Raw genomic sequence first — 15,360 nt, forward strand, 5'->3', positions numbered from 1 at the left:
TGGGTTGCAGTGGACCCATGGACAGAAATCTTTGGAGATCATGCTGCGGTTACCCACCATTCTCTCTATGCCTTCGCCATGAACTAGGGACCCTAGAGATAGGAATGTCCAGCCCTTTCGTCATTTGCAAATGAGGCCCAGAGCATGGAACAACTTGCCCAAGGGTACTTGCTGAGCCAGTGGCAGACCTGGACTGGAACCCAGGCCCTCTCCCTCCCAGAGTCCTCTGTGGCTTGAGGTCCCCACCTTTGGATTGTGTGAGATGGAGGTGCAGCAGTGGTTGGACTGGTTTTTTTAGTGGGTAACAGTGCTCCTGGAGGGGAGGAGCGTGGCTTACTTTGGTTTTGAGCCATGATCTCTGCCACAAGCTGCTTGGCCAGCCCCTGCCCTTTCCTGGAGCTCAGGTGCACACTCAGGCTGTGCTCAGACACATACAGCAAGCGCGCCTGTACACAGGCCCCATCCCCAATAGGTCCCTGGGCTCTCACTGTTACACTTACTGTCATTGTCACCAAGGCACATGTGGACAAATGTACACATAGACACCCTCTAGACACACTCAGAGGCACAGAGGATTCCCAGGAGACAGTTGTAATACCTCCTCCCGGTGGGGGAGGACGCTGAGTCCTAGGCGGGTTCTGCCCTGTCGCTGTGCTGCAGGGGTGGTGAGGGGATCCGGCTCCGGTGGGATGGGAGGCCCACTGAGGCTGAGTCACCCCCTCTGAGTCAGGGATCCATCCCCCTCTTCTCTCCTCCCCCTCCCTTTCTCGCTGATGAGCCCCCAAGAGGGCTTGGCGAGAGCAAGGAGGCCCGGGGCTGGCTAGGACCAGGGTGGGGGCAGCCGGGGCGCTCGAGAGGCCCCCCTGCTGCATAGTCCCGCAGTGGTCTGGGAACTGCCCGTGTGGCAGGGACCGGGAGGAGGTGGCCTGGGAGCCTGAGAGAGAGGGCGGGGCGCGGTGGGAGGTGGGCGGTAGAGGAGACAGGCAGAGAGGAGGCGGAGGCAGGGGCAGGGCCGCGGCGAGCTGGGAGGCAGGCGCAAGCGGCGGCCGCCCCTGGGCTGGGCTCCGAGGCCGGGGCGGGGGCGGGGGCTGGCCGCGCGTCGGGCGCCAGGCCCGGGGCTGTGGGCACCGTGCCCAGCCCCCGGCGCACGCCGAGCCGCCGCCGCCGCCGCCGCTGCTGCAGTCGGCATCCATCAGCGGGCGGGGGTGTCGCCGAACAGGCTGCTCCGCAGAGCCCGCCGCGACCCCGCGCCGCCCCGCCCCGCGGCCTGCCTGCCAGAGGAGCCGAGGGGGCCGCCCCTCGCCCAACCTGCCCGACATGGGGACCCCCGGGCCCAGGTAGGCACATGGGGGGATCAGGTGGCTCTCGGGGCCGGGGGCTTGCAACATCTAGGCCCAGCCTCCAGCCCTGGGGAGGAACGCGGGCGAGGCCGAGAACTGAGTTTTCAGGCTGTTGGTCCCCTGGCCAGTGTGGGGGAGGGTCTCGCTGTTCCTCCCTACCTACCGGTCTGCAGCCTCCTCCAAGGCCTGGAGAGAGGATCCAGAGGCTGGGGGGTGGCGGGGGGTTGGTCCTGCTGTAGGATGAGCGGTGGGTGGGCGCTGGGCTCCCACCGGCTGGCCCAGTCTCTTTTCGGAGAGCACTCCTGCTGCCGCCTCCAGAGGCCAAGGGCTCTTTGGATTTCTCCTGCTTCGGACGCTGCAGGAGGAGTTCTTGGCTGGAGCCTGGGATGCTGGCGAGCCCTTGCCCTCATCTCTCCTCACTCTGGTTACGGACCCTTCCCCGCTCTGGGCTTGCCTCCCCTTCCGTCTCCCTTCCAAGTACCTCAGAGCTGCTAGCAGGGATCTTAGCCCTAGGACTTCTGCAGTTCTGGCCTGGCATTGTCCTGGCCAGTGACAGTCCCCTGATCAGAGGGAGAGGGCTTGTGTGTCCCACTTGTGTCTGGCACCTTCACACTTGGGGAGGTCCAAGGGCCCGAGAGGCTGGGGTCTCAGGGATGGGCATGGGAGGCCAATGTCTACAGCCACTGGGGTACTTACTGGGTGCAGAGGCCACTGACTGGCAGACCTATATGGCTCAAAGTGGTCCATGGAGACCTTGAAGTCTGGACAAGGACCAAAAGGGAGTTCTGGGGATGCTGGTCTCTCCCTCAGCTGCCAGCCATCGTCGTTGCTTTTCCCTCGGAGCTCTGAGGATGCATTGGTGGGGGAGAGAGCACCACGTGTTCCCACATTCACTTCTGGATCCGCATAGCACCTCCTCTGCACCCAAAGGTGGGAATGTGAGACGGCCAGATTTAGGACCTCTCCAGGGCTGTGCGGGGTCCAGCGGCTTGGCTTCATTCCCACCCCATCCCCCCACCCCCAGCATGAGGAGCCTTCCAGAATCAGTGACAGTTGAGCCAGGTCAAGATCTGGGGCCTGGATGGTGCCCTCCGCAGCTCCTGGAAGACAGTGCCTCCTGTCCCGGGCAAGGGTGTGGAGAATAGAGGCAGCTGTGTGCCTCTCTGCCCACCCATTCCTCCAGATGGAGCCTGCGGCAGAGGCAGCCTGTGCCAGCCTCCTCTGTGAGCCACCGTGGCCCAGGAAGGCTCTGCCAGCTCCGTGCAAGGATGGAGCTGGCTTCTCCTGGCCAGCCTGAGGTCATGCCTGCCTGGCAACCCAGGCATAGTATTTATGGCATGCAGAGCACAGTCCCTGGGATTTCAGGGGCACCTCAAGGCAGTCCTGGAGGAGATCAGTGCAGAGGGCATTGTTCCTATTAAAGCCCTTCCTGGGCTATGTGACAGTCCTCCTGGGCTCAGCCCTGTGAGCTTCTTGAAGAGCTTCTTCCATAGAATCCTGCATGAAAACAATGCTTGGTCAGGTAGTCCTCACTCAGTCGATATTGAAAGGTTGAATGGGGCCTAGAGAGTAAGAGTGACTTGGCCAAGGTCACAAAGCAGCTGAGCGGGGGAGTCAGCACTAATGTACCCAGGTCTTCCACCTCTTGTTCTGGGGCTCTTGCAGCTCAGGTGCTGGCTTCCCTGCTGCGGTGGCTGTGCTATAGACAGGACTCTGCCAAGGGCTAGGCATTGTAGCCTGGAGCCTGAGGCTACCTGATCCCTTAGGAGGGGTGTTATGTTGGTCTCCCAGCCCTTGCCCTCAGTAGGTGAGCAGGAGAGGCCAGGGCTGAGAGAAAGGGCCGCGGGTGGTCCTGGACCCTCTTGGAAGTGCATAGAGCTGAGAGGATGCCAGGTGCCCAGGGATGTTCTGGCCTGAGCCTCCAGGGGGCAACAGAGAGAGTTTTCTGACTTCAGGCTGTGGTGGGAGGTGCTTGTTAGCACCTGCCCGGACTTCCCTAAGAGCCCCTTTCTGGGCTTCTCTGTCCCATTTGTTAAAAGGGGACACAGGCGTGCACCACCGCGCACGCCTATAATCCCAGCACTTTGGGAGGACGAGGCGGGCAGATCACAAGTTCAAGAGATGAAGACCATCCTGGCCAACATGGTGAAACCCCATCTCTACTAAAAATACAAAAATTAGCTGGGCGTGGTGGTGCACGCCTATAGCCCCAGCAACTCGGGAGGCTGAGGCAGGAGAATCGCCTGACCCCAGGAGGTGGAGGTTGCAGTGAGCCGAGATCGTGCCGCTGCACTCCAGCCTGGAGACAGAGCGAGACTCCCTCTCAAAGAAAAAAAAGGGCGGGGAGGATGATCATCTCTGCCTGGAAATAAATACCAATGATTACACAATCAAAGTGATAGTATTTATTGAAACTTACTGTATGCCATGTACTGCAAGAAGTGCTTTGAGTCATTTCACAGTAACCCTGTCAGATAGGTGCGATTAATTATCCACTTTTTACAGAGGAGAAACTGAGGCTCAGAGAGGTTATGTCACTGGACTAAAGTTACGCAGCTGGAAAGTGCGGGGCGGTCTGAGTCCAGAGCCCTTCTTTCTACCATGACATTTACTGGGGGCAATGTCTGGAAGTACCAGGTTGGTGTCCAGTGGAGCCAGGCAATTCATTGGTAGGCCAGGGCCAGTCCAGGTGGAGAGGTGTGTGAGGTGTGTGTGTGTGTGCCTGGTGAGGCAAGGGTGGCTTTGTGGACTGAATATTACTATAGTGCTGAGGGGTAGGGGTAGATAAGTACTGACTAGGAGCTCTCAGAGAAGGATTAGCCTTGGCCTTCTCCTTCCTGGCCAGGGTCCCCCAGAAGTGGGGAAACACCAGACTCCCTGCTCCCATTGGCTTTTAGGGAAGATGGGCTGGCTCTGGACACATCCCGAGGCCGCAGTGGGGACTGGGCTGAGGAGGCCCTGTGGGCAGGGAGCTGAGCCTTGGTGGATGGGTGGGGGTGGAGCAGGCTGGCACTGCTTCCTTTGTGGGCTAGAGGCTTGTGGATCAGAATAGTAACAGCTAACATTTATTGAGCATTTATTATGTGCCAGGCCCAGTTTTAAGGGCTTCCATGTACAACTCATACGTTCTTCACAAAGCCCTGTGAGGTATAGATGAGGTATAGGAGTTATTCTTCCCATTTTACAGATTGATGGAGCTGTGGCTTAGATAGTTGTTCAAGGTCAAACAGCTAGGCTGTGGGGGAGTCAGGATTCAAACCTAGGCAGTGTGGGTCAGAGCCATGTTCCTGAAGGCCATGCCAGGTAGCCTGTAGTTTCTCAGAGGCCGTACTCTGTTTTGTTCAAGTTGAAATAGTCACTCAGTCAGATGCATCCCTCTCCTCAAAGGCCTCCCAGTCTAGCTGGGAGAGATGCAGACATGACACACTAAAATTAAAGAGTGTGCTATTGCATAGGCTCAACATGGATTCCTATTTTGGTGCTCAGGGAAGGCTTCAAGAAGACGGGGACCTTTGAGCTGGGCACTGAAGGCCAAGTCGAATTTCGATGGTTGAAGGGGGAAGGGCACCCACTTCCCCAGGTCAGAGGGGAAGGAAATAGGAATGCCTCTGAAGAAGAGTGGGCGGTCTGATGTGCGTGGAACAGATAGTGTGTGTGGCGGAGTGTGAGCTGGGAGGTGACTCAGAAAGTCACCTTGTGTTTGGGTTTTTGATGGAGCTCTGGAATCCACCAGACGTAGGCTGTAGTCACAGCAATGCATTCTATTAGCCATGTGGCCTTGGGCACATCACTCAGCTGGCCCAAACCTCAGTTTCCTCATTCGTAATATGTAGATAAACATGCCTGTCTCACAGGGACCATGTTGTGGTTGTTATATAAAGCACCTAGTGTAATGCTAACACATTGCAGGAACTCAGTAAACATTACTTCTGTCCCCCTTCTGTCTCTCTTAAATGTCAGGCCAAGGTGTTTCGACTTGACATGAGCCGGGATGCTCTAGGAACCTTTGCAGGATTTTAGTCTGCTGAGGAGCATGACAGAACTGTGTTTTGGGAAGGTCCTTTTGGCAACCGTATGATCCACAGGAGAGGGTGGACGTGATCTTACAGGAGAAACCTTAACTGTGGGGACTTGGAGGGCTGGGGAGAGATCAAGATTGGCACTCATTAAGGTGTCCCTCTGGTAGTGGGTGGTTCGCCAGGTTGGAGAAGGAGGAGCTTGGAGTGGGTAAGGCCACAGGGTCAGGAATTCTGTTTGAGGCCTGGTGAGTTTGAGAAGGGCTGGTCTCCCTTTAGTCATTTGGAAGATTGGGTAGCATCTTTTTTGCACATCTGGCCTGTTTTTCCTTTGAATTATTTCTTTTGAATAAATCCCCATCAGAGCTTCCTCTATAATAGCAGTAAATTGGGACTAAGTGTCCAACAATAGGAAGATGATTGGGAAAGCTTTGGAACATCCACTGGATAAAATAATATGCAGTGGTGAACACCCACAGAAGAACTGCTTGCAGTAGATGGAGCTGTGCAATTGCAAAGCTCTTTTGCATCCTTGATTCATTTTGTGCTTATGACTGCTCTGCGACAGAGGTGGGGCCGGGGCTAGATCCTTTCTGTGTTTGAAGAGAATGACGCTAGACTCCAGTCTCCTTGAAGGCAGAGTTCACATTTTATTCATTGTTTCATCACAGCATGTTGCTCAGTGGTTTGCAAATACTTGTCCGATGAAAGAATGAGTGAACTAATCAAGAGGGGAAGTGACTTGATCAAGGTCACTCAAGTTGTAAGACATAGTGCCTGCCATATTCTCGCTATTCCCTACTTGCCACATTCTTCTCACTAACCACTCACTATCTTCGAGGGGAATAGGACAGAGAAGTTCCCAGTGAGGACCTGGCACTTGCATAGAACAGGGTTTAAGTCTTCTTTCTGTTTTTACTAGCTGTGAGGCATTGGCAAGTTAATTAATCTTTCACAGCCCCAATTTGCCCAGCTGTAATGTGGATAGTCCAAGTACCTGGTTTTAGGGTTGTCATCAAGATTGAATAAGTTAAGGCATGTGAACATCTTGGCATGGTAACTAGCACATAGTAAAGTATCCATGAACATTAGTGGAGACAATGATGATGTCATGATGTGATGTCATTAATGGTCTGATACAATTAATGTTAAATGGGAAAGAAGACCCATAAGATTATCAGTATTCATATTACAATGGTATAAAATTAGGTATGAACATAGATACAGATTGGAAGAAAACAGGCAGAAAATGGAGTTCCAGCAAGTATATGGGAAGTAAATAAAACAGAAAAACAAATATTTCTTTACTGTTATATTTACTTTTCTTTAGTTTTAATTACAAAAAATTTGTGGAAAATCTAATAATTCAGAAGTGTAGGCCAGGCACAGTGGCTCATGCCTATAATCCCAGCACTCTGGGAGGCTGAGGCGGGTAGATCACCTGAGGTCAGGAGTTCGAGACCAGCCTGGCCAACATGGTGAAACCCCGTTTCTACTAAAAATACAAAAAGTTAGCCGGGCATGGTGGCTGGCACCTGTAATCCCAGCTACTCAGGAGGCTGAGGCAAGAGAATCTCTTGAACCTGGAAGGCAGAGGTTGTGGGGCAGTGAGCCGAGATTGCGCCATTGCACTCCAGCCTGGGTGACAGAGCGAGACTCCGTCACAAAAAAAAAAAAAAAGAAAGAAAGAAAAAAAGTGTATTCTCCCCTTAGATCCCCAAACAAATCCTACTCTCCAGTCGTAGCTAATAACAGTGTGTTGTGCATCCTTCCAGGATATTTTCTATACCAACATAAACATACAACCAGAATGGGATCATACATTGCATTATTGTTTTACAACTTGCATTTTTCATGTAACTACACATTGACATCTTTTTATGTCAGTAGATATAAAATCTATCTCAAAAATTTTTGCAATAGGTATGTTATACTTTCATAATTAAATTTTTAATGGATAAACCCTACTAATTTGGCCAGCCCCCCTGTTGATTGACATTTGAAGTTGTTTCCAATTTTACGGTATTCTAAGTAACGCTAACTGAACTCTAACAGTATTTAGACAATTAGTGAAAATCAAGTGAGAGAAGGTCAGAAACCATGAGACCGTGAGAGTTGCCCTCAAAGGTCTGCTGCTTCTCCCTTCTCCTGTTCCCTCCTCTCCTCACTGGAGCCTGGGGGGACTGGTCTTGGAGGAGGTCTTCTCTCTGTCACCCTCCAAAGGTGGTGATGTCCCAGGGAAAGACCCTTTCCTTCACCCACCCAGTATGGAGCTCTCCTAGGAAATTTTCAAATTCTCTTAGGATGCTCTAAGCTGCTGCTTGGGCTGTGCAGCTGCCCACACCCAGACTGTCCTTGGACAAGCTTTTTACCTTCTCTGTACCTCAGTTTGTCCATCTGTCTGGTGGTGATCAGAGCCATTGCTGCCACTGAGTGTCTACTGTATGTCAAATACTGTGCTAGAGCAAGCTTCATGTGCATTATCTGTTTTTCTATTTTTTCTTTTTATTTTATTCTTCTTATTTTTTTGTTTGTTTGTTTTTTGGGTTTTTTTGTTTTGTTTTTGAGATGGAGTCTTGCTGTGTTGCCCAGGCTGGAGTGCAATGGCAGGATCTCAGCTCACTGCAACCTCTGCCTCCCCGGTTCAAGCAATTCTCCTGCCTTGGCCTCCCAGGTAGCTGGGATTACAGGCACGTGCCACCTGCCTGGCTAATTTTTGTATTTTTAGTAGAGACAGGGTATCACTGTGTTGGCTAGGCTGGTCTCGAACTCCTGACCTCAGGTGATCTGCCTGCCTCGGCCTCCCAAAGTGCTGGGATTACAGGCCCGGTCGTTATTCTTGTTTTTTTAAAGACAGCCTGTCACTCTGTCACCCAGGCTGGAGTGCAGTGGCATAGTCACAGCTCACCGTGACCTCAAACTCCCAGGCTCTAGTGATCCTCCTGCCTCAGCCTCCTGAGTAGCTGGGACTACAGGTGCACCCCACCATGCCCGGCTAATTTGGGGGGGGCACAGGGTAAAGACAGTGTCTCGCTCTGTTGCCCAGACTGCTCTCAAACTCCTGGGCTCAAGCAATCCTCCCTCCTTGGCCTTCCAAAGTGCTGAGATTACAGGCGTTAGCCACCACACCCTGCCTATCTCATTTAATTCTCACTATACACCTTGGAGGTGCAGGGGATAGTCTTCTCAATAGAGGTTAAGTAACCTGCCCAAGGTCACCAAGCCTGTGGCATCAGGATTCCAGCTCTGGCTCATAAGCCCATGTCTGTAACTGCTGTTTCCTGCCCACTCTCAACAGTGGCTAATTGGTGAGGTCCAAGCGAAATGATTATAAAAAGATCCTTTAAGTTGTAAAGTGCCCTGCGCATGGGAGGGATTGATACTGCCGTTATTATTTCTACATCCAGAGCAACAGTAGCTTTGGTTATATGGCTTACAGCAAGTTGGAGGTCGTGGGATGTAGCAGCATTGAGTGGGGAGAGCACTGAACTATGAGCCAGCAGACTTGAGTCCTAGTCCTGGCTCTCCTTGAAACTGACTAGCCATGTGGCCTTAGCCACTAAGCCGCCTGGGAAATAAGCTCACCTACTCCGTGTGGCCCTTGTGCAGCTCAAATAAGATAAAGCCCAAAAGACAGCCAGCATGTTGCCTGGCTCTCTGAGGATACCCTGCTAGCGGGAGGTCTCTCTCTGCCTTCTGCATCGTCATCAGGATGGGCCAGGTGGGACGCATGTCTCCGTTTTAATGCTGTTACTCTGCAGTTCTGTGCTGTCACGTGGTCCCCAGCCCACCATTGCACATCAGCCTGAGGCTCCCTAGTGGCCCGCAAAGCTTTTGGGCAAGAAGCCAAGGCTGATGGGTGGTGGCCTTTTCACATTGTTTGGTCTAAAGTGGTGTCGGTGGGTACTGCAAACCTCTGACAAATTGCCGTCTCCCCACTGCCATGTACAAATCCAAGCACCAGACAGGATGACTGCAGACCCAGCTCCCTTTTTGATCCTTCTTGCCTGGCTGTGAAAGTGGCCTGAGGTCTCAGAGGCAGCTCTCTCAGCCTGTACCCTCCATCCTTTCATTCACGTCCATGCAGACATTATCACTCAGGGAAGTGAGTGTTCCATACTGGGGAAATCCCCTTGGGAAGGAAGTCACATCATCTCCAGCAAGTGAGAGAAAGAATAAGCCCTAATAGGCACTCTTTCTGTTTTTTTTTTCTTCTTGTAATTCTTCTTTTTTCTTTTCTGACTGCGAAAGTAATACATGCTCATAGTAGAAAATTGAAAAATACAGAGAAAAAGCCCCTATTTCCTTCTCCAAGGGAAGGCTATTGTTAACATTTTAGTCTTTGGACTTAATTGGAGAGTAATATTTCTGGAGCAAATATTTCTAATATTCTGGTATGTGTTTAGTGTTTTACAGGCATGATCTGATTCCATTTTCACAGTAAGCCTGTGAGGTATGTAAGTTTATCATCATGACTTTACAGATGAAGAAACTGAGGCACAAAGAGGTTAAGGGGCTTCCTTATGGTTCCCTTGCCTTCCTTGACTTCTTAGCCTATTCTGCCTCTTCTCAGGCTCCCCTTATCCTAAATGAGCATCAGGTCGTGGATCAGTCAGATTCTGACAGGAAACAGAATTCCACTCAGATGCTTCACCTGAGGAGATGTTAATAAAGATGTGAGCAGGGTGAGGGGAACCCACATGGGATGGTGAGGCACCCACAAACTAACAGTGACAGAAGGCATTACCAGCTCTCGGCCTGAATGAGCAGGAGGGAGTGGTGTTACCTGAGTTCCGTGACCGGTAGAGGTGGGCAGGGAGCTGTCGCAGAGGGGCTCAGCCACCACCAGGACCACAGAGAGAGAAACTGGGGAAGATACACCCAGGATCTCTCTCCTTCCACCTTCTGAATTCCTGCCAGTGCCTTCTTATTATTTTTTTTAAGACAGAGTCTCTGTCGTCCAGGCTGGAGTGCAGTAGCATGATCTTGGCTCACTGCAACTTCCACCTCCCAGGTCTGCCTCAGCCTCCCTAGTAGCTGGGACTACAGGCGCCTGCCACCACACCCAGTTAATTTTTATATTTTTAGTAGAGACAGGGTTTCACCTTGTTGGCCAGGCTGGTCTCAAACTCCTGACCCCAAGTCATCCACCCACCTTGGCCTCCTAAAATGCTGGGATTACAGGCGTGAGCCACTGTGCCCGGCCCCTGCCAGTGTCTTCTATTGGCCAAATGGAACCAGAAGCCAGGAGGCAAGGGAGCTCAAGGGACAGTCCAATGGGCCAGCCTCCTGCTTCTTCAAGCAGGTCATGGATCTGGGAGTGCACATGGAGACTAACAACCCAAGCGACATGGTTGTAGGGAGATGGGAGAGACATGTCCCCTGACTTCCCACAAAGAAAGAGTTGTCTTAGTAACTGACTATTAAAAACATCATTCAAAACAAGACACTTTTTTTTCTGCCTGGGAGTCTCTTGGTGTTTTGGTGTCTCCTCCCTCCCCTGCCCGCCATCTCCTGTCTCACCTGGTTCAGAATTTCCAAGAACACCTGGGCAACAGTCTTTGGTGTCATCGGTGTGCAGGGTTTAGAAGAGACAGCCTTGCTTGCATGATACATGTGGCTGTGTTCTCATGTTGTTTCACTGCTGTGCCTATGCATACAAAGACATGTTTCTTGTGTACATGTCATAAGCATCTATAACATAGTCTCCTCTGTATCCAGCAGAATATTAACTTTTTGTTTATTTATTTATCTAATTTTATTTTTTTGAGATGGAGTCTTGCTCTGTCTCAAGGCTGGAGTGCAGTGGCATGATCTCGGCTCATTTCAACCTCTGCTGCCAGGTTCCAGCAATTCTCCTGTCTCAGGCTCCCGAGTAGCTGGGACTACAGGAGCTTGCCACCATGCCTGGCTAATTTTTGTATTTTTAGTAGAGATAGGGTTTCACCATATTGGTTAGGCTGGTCTCGAACTCCTGACCTCAGGTGATCCACCCACCTCAGCCTCCCAAAGTGCTGGGATTACAGGTGTGAGCCACTGCGCCTGGCTATTTATTTATTTTTGAGACAGAATCTCACTCTGTCACCCAGGCTGGAGTGCAGTGGTGCGATCTGAGCTCACTACAACCTCTGCCTCCCAGTTTCAAGCAATTCTTCTGCCTCAGCCTCCCAGGTAGCTAGGATTACAGGCACGCACCACCACACTTGGCTAATTTTTGTATTTTTTCTAGGAACAAAGTTTCACCATGTTGGCCGGATTGGTCTTGAACTCCTGGCCTCAAGTGATTTGCCTGCGTCGGCCTCCCAAAGTGCTGGGATTACAGGCGTGAGCCACCGCGCCTGGCCCAGGACATTAACTTTTGTGTCTCAAAGTCCTCCCATTCTCTGTAATAGCCTTGATCTCCATGGCCTTCCTCTGATGTGGAGGACAGGGTCTGTCATCCCTGTTTGACACATGAGGAAACATGCTCAGAAAGAGGAAGTGGCCGGGTGTGGTGGCTCACACCTGTAATCCCAGCACTTTGGGAGGCCAAGGCGGGTGGATCACCTGAGGTCAGGAGTTCAAGACCAGCCTGGCCAACATGGTAAAACCCTGTCTCTACTAAAAATACAAAAATTAGCTGGGCGTGGTGGCATGCACCTGTAATCTTAGCTACTTGGGAGGCTGAGGCAGGAGAATTGCTTGAACCAGGGAGGCAGAGGTTGCAGTGAGCCAAGATTGTGCCACTGCACTCCAGCCTGGGCGACAGAGTGAGAATCCATCTCAAAAAAGAAAAAAGAAAGAGGAAGTGACCTGCCCAAAGCTGATCAGATCGGAAATGGAAGCACTGAAGCAGCAGTGGTCCCAATTCTGAGTTCAGCTCTTCCCAGTATATTTCCTTTTCAATCTTGGGAAGTCTTTAGCCAGCCCCAACCCTGGGAGAAATCAGTACATCGTGAGCCCCCTGAGGTTGCTGGAATGCCATACAGTGGGAAGAACTCTGGAGTCAGAGATACCTGGCACAGCCTTATGACCTTGGACAAATCCATTTGCCTCTTTGCACGTGTGCATCCTCATTAGTAAAATGAGGAGAATAATATCAGGACTTTGGATGGAAACATCAGGTGTTGAGATAAAATAAATCATCAGGAGAGGCAGGCTGGCTGGTAGCCACAAAGGCTCCCAAGGTGAATGCAGCCCAGATCTCCATCCTCAGTTGGGTAGACTAGAAATTGTCTCTTTGTGTTCTATCCATCAGTCATCCATGTGTTCAACCTTTTATCCATCTACCCCTCCATCTGATGCCAAATCTGCTGAATGTGAATTCTGGCACTGCCGTTTACTAGCTGTGTGACCTGGAGCAAGTTCCTTAACTTTTCTGCTTCAGTTTCTTCTTTTGTAAAATAGGGATAATAAGAGTACTTATTACCCATTATAGGTTATTGTGAAGATGAAGTGAGTTCATTGATGTAAAGTACTCAGATCAGCGCCTAGCAAATAGCAGACTACAAATGATAATGTTGTTTTTATTTATCAAGAACTGCACTGAGCCCTGGGGATAATGGCTAACGAGACAAAATTCTTATCTTTATGGAGTTTATTTTGGAAGGAGGGATAAAAAGAAATAAGTAAATCAATCAATAATAGAAGATCAGTTTGTGATAATTACTATGAAAACAGACCACCCAGCTGGGTGTGGTGGCTCACACCTGTAATCCTAGCACTTTGGGAGGCCAAGGCGAGCAGATTGGCTGAGCTCAAGAATTCGAAACCCAATCTCTACTAAAATACAAAATAATTAGCTAGGCGTGGCTGTGTGCACCTGTAATCCCACCTACTGGGGAGGCCAAGGCAGGATAATTGCTTGAACCTGGGAGGTGGAGGTTGCAGTGAGCTGAGATCATGCCACTGCACTCCAGTCTGGGCAACAGAACGAGACTGTCTCCAAAAAAAAAAAGAAAAAGAAAACCAACCACCCAGCCCAGCATGCTTGCTTAATGGATTCGAAGTTTCTGTTTGGGGTGATAAGAATTTTTGGAAATAGATAGTGGTGATTTTTGCACAACATTGTGAATGTAATTAATGCCTCTGAATTGTTACCCTTAACAATGGTTAAAATGGCAAAATGAAACAAAAACAAAACAATCTAGCATGCTGTAACCAAAAAAACAGGGGAAAGGACCTAAATAAATTAGACAGGGTGGTCAGGGGGCACACAGATTCACAATCTGAAGGTGGGAGCTGCCAAGCTGTCCATGCAGAGGGAACATTACAGACAATCATTAAGGACAAAGCCCCAAAGCCTTGCACAGTCGAAGAACAGACAGAAAGCCAATGTGACAGGCTCATGGTGATGGTGGCGGCGTGGGGAGGGAATAGGGGACCAGTAGTGGTGGGAGCTGATGCTGAATAGATGGGCAACAGCCATATACAGAGGTCTGTAGCTTTGATAAAGAGTTTGTGTTTTATTTTAATGGGAGGCCCTTGGGGGTTTTAAAGAGGGCATCCGGCTGGGAGCGGTGGGTCACACCTGTAATCCCAGCACTTTAGGAGGCTGAGGCGGGCGGATTGCCTGAGCTCAGGAGTACAAGACCACCCTGGGCAACATGGTGAAACCCCCATCTCTACTAAAAATACAAAAATTAGCTGGGCATGGTGGTGGGTGCCTGTAGTCTCAGCTACTTGGGAGGCTGAGGCAGGAGAATTGCTTGAATCCAGGAGGTGGAGGTTACAGTGAGCTGAAATCATGCCACTGCACTCCAGCCTGGGCCATGGAGCGAGACTCCATCTCCAATAATATTAATAATAATAATAATAACAATAATAATAATAAATAATAAAGAGGGTGTCCATTGAGAGTTTTGGAAAGATTCTCATGGCTGCTTTGTGGATAATAAACTCTAGGAGGGCCCAAGTGGTCACAGGGAGACCATGGAGCAGGCTGGGGCAGCTCTCCTGGAACAAGCTGATAGTGGCTTAGATTTAGGCAGTTGCAATGATGATGGAGAAAAGGAGCAAATCCAAGTTACTGGACTCAGAGATGCTGACTCATGCTAACCCTGGTTAGAGGGCCTGATGTATAAACCAGATACCAGTTGATTCATTTTTAAGGAGTGGTCTCACTGCCAGGCTGAGTGGATATTGCCTCATCTGGGCTAGGACACCCTCTCCCTGCAGGCCACCCAGATAAACAGCCACAGGTGAGAAGGCTGCTGAGTGCCCCTGGAAGGTGAGCTAGAGGAGCCAGAGGGTGGTTAGGGTGTTGAAGAGGGTCAGATGCTGACAGTCTGCTGGGCCAGCCCCAGCCCAGGCAAGCATCCCTGGCCTCACTGGGTCCCTTTCCCCCAGACAGCGTAAGTACGGGCGCTGTCAGCATTTACTTCTCTGGCTGACCTTTCTCTTTTCTAATCCTGTGCATTAGGCCTTTCATATGTTAGTGTCATCAGTCTGGCCCTGCTGGCCTCTGTCTGTTAGAAACATCTCTTTCTCCATTTGTTGTGGGTGGACACTTCTGAAGTCCCGTTCTCAGGCCCCTCCTCACTGCAGCTTCCCATTACTGCTGGTAATTATAGACCCTACGTCTCAGGCTTGTTTTACTGGGTGTATACCATGTTAAGTGCTTTTTTTTTTTTTTCAGATGGAGTCTTCCTCTGTTGACAGGCTGGGGTGCAGTGGCGCGATCTCGGCTCACTGCAACCTCCGACTCCCGGTTCAAGCCATTCTCCTGCCTCAGCCTCCCGAGTAGCTGGGATTACAGGCACGTGCCACCACGCCCAGCTAATTTTTGTGTTTTTAGTAGAGACAGGGTTTCACCATGTTGGCCAGGATGGTCTCCACCTCCTGACCTTGTGATCTGCCCACCTCAGCCTCCCAAAGTGCTGGGATTACAGGCGTGAGCCACCACACTGGGCCACTAAGGGCTTTCTCTGTGTTATTTTCCTAATCTCCTTCACCATCCTGAGAGGGAGGGAGGAGTGTCTCTGTTTTATTAAACAGGCAACTCAGGGCCAGGCATGGTGGCTCAC

At 50.8% G+C, this 15,360-nt stretch overlaps 1 protein-coding gene across 50 annotated transcripts in view; it reads left to right on the top strand.

The window, feature by feature from the left end:
- EPB41L1 (erythrocyte membrane protein band 4.1 like 1) overlaps positions 1–15,360 on the top strand; it is a 140,070-nt gene that overhangs the window by 60,974 nt on the left and 63,736 nt on the right. For 47 of the 50 annotated variants that reach the window (XM_019017120.4, XM_019017128.4, XM_019017130.4 and 44 more), the window contains exon 1: positions 1,204–1,337. The exons of 2 other annotated variants lie outside the window; for them this stretch is intronic. The gene's annotated coding sequence lies outside the window, so the exon portion shown is untranslated. Of the gene's footprint in view, positions 1–1,203; positions 1,338–15,360 lie in introns of those variants that run through there. One more of the 50 variants, XM_063702181.1, reaches the window with a different exon arrangement.

This window comes from Gorilla gorilla, chromosome 21 (assembly GCF_029281585.2).
Source record: "Gorilla gorilla gorilla isolate KB3781 chromosome 21, NHGRI_mGorGor1-v2.1_pri, whole genome shotgun sequence".
NCBI lineage: Eukaryota > Metazoa > Chordata > Mammalia > Primates > Hominidae > Gorilla > Gorilla gorilla.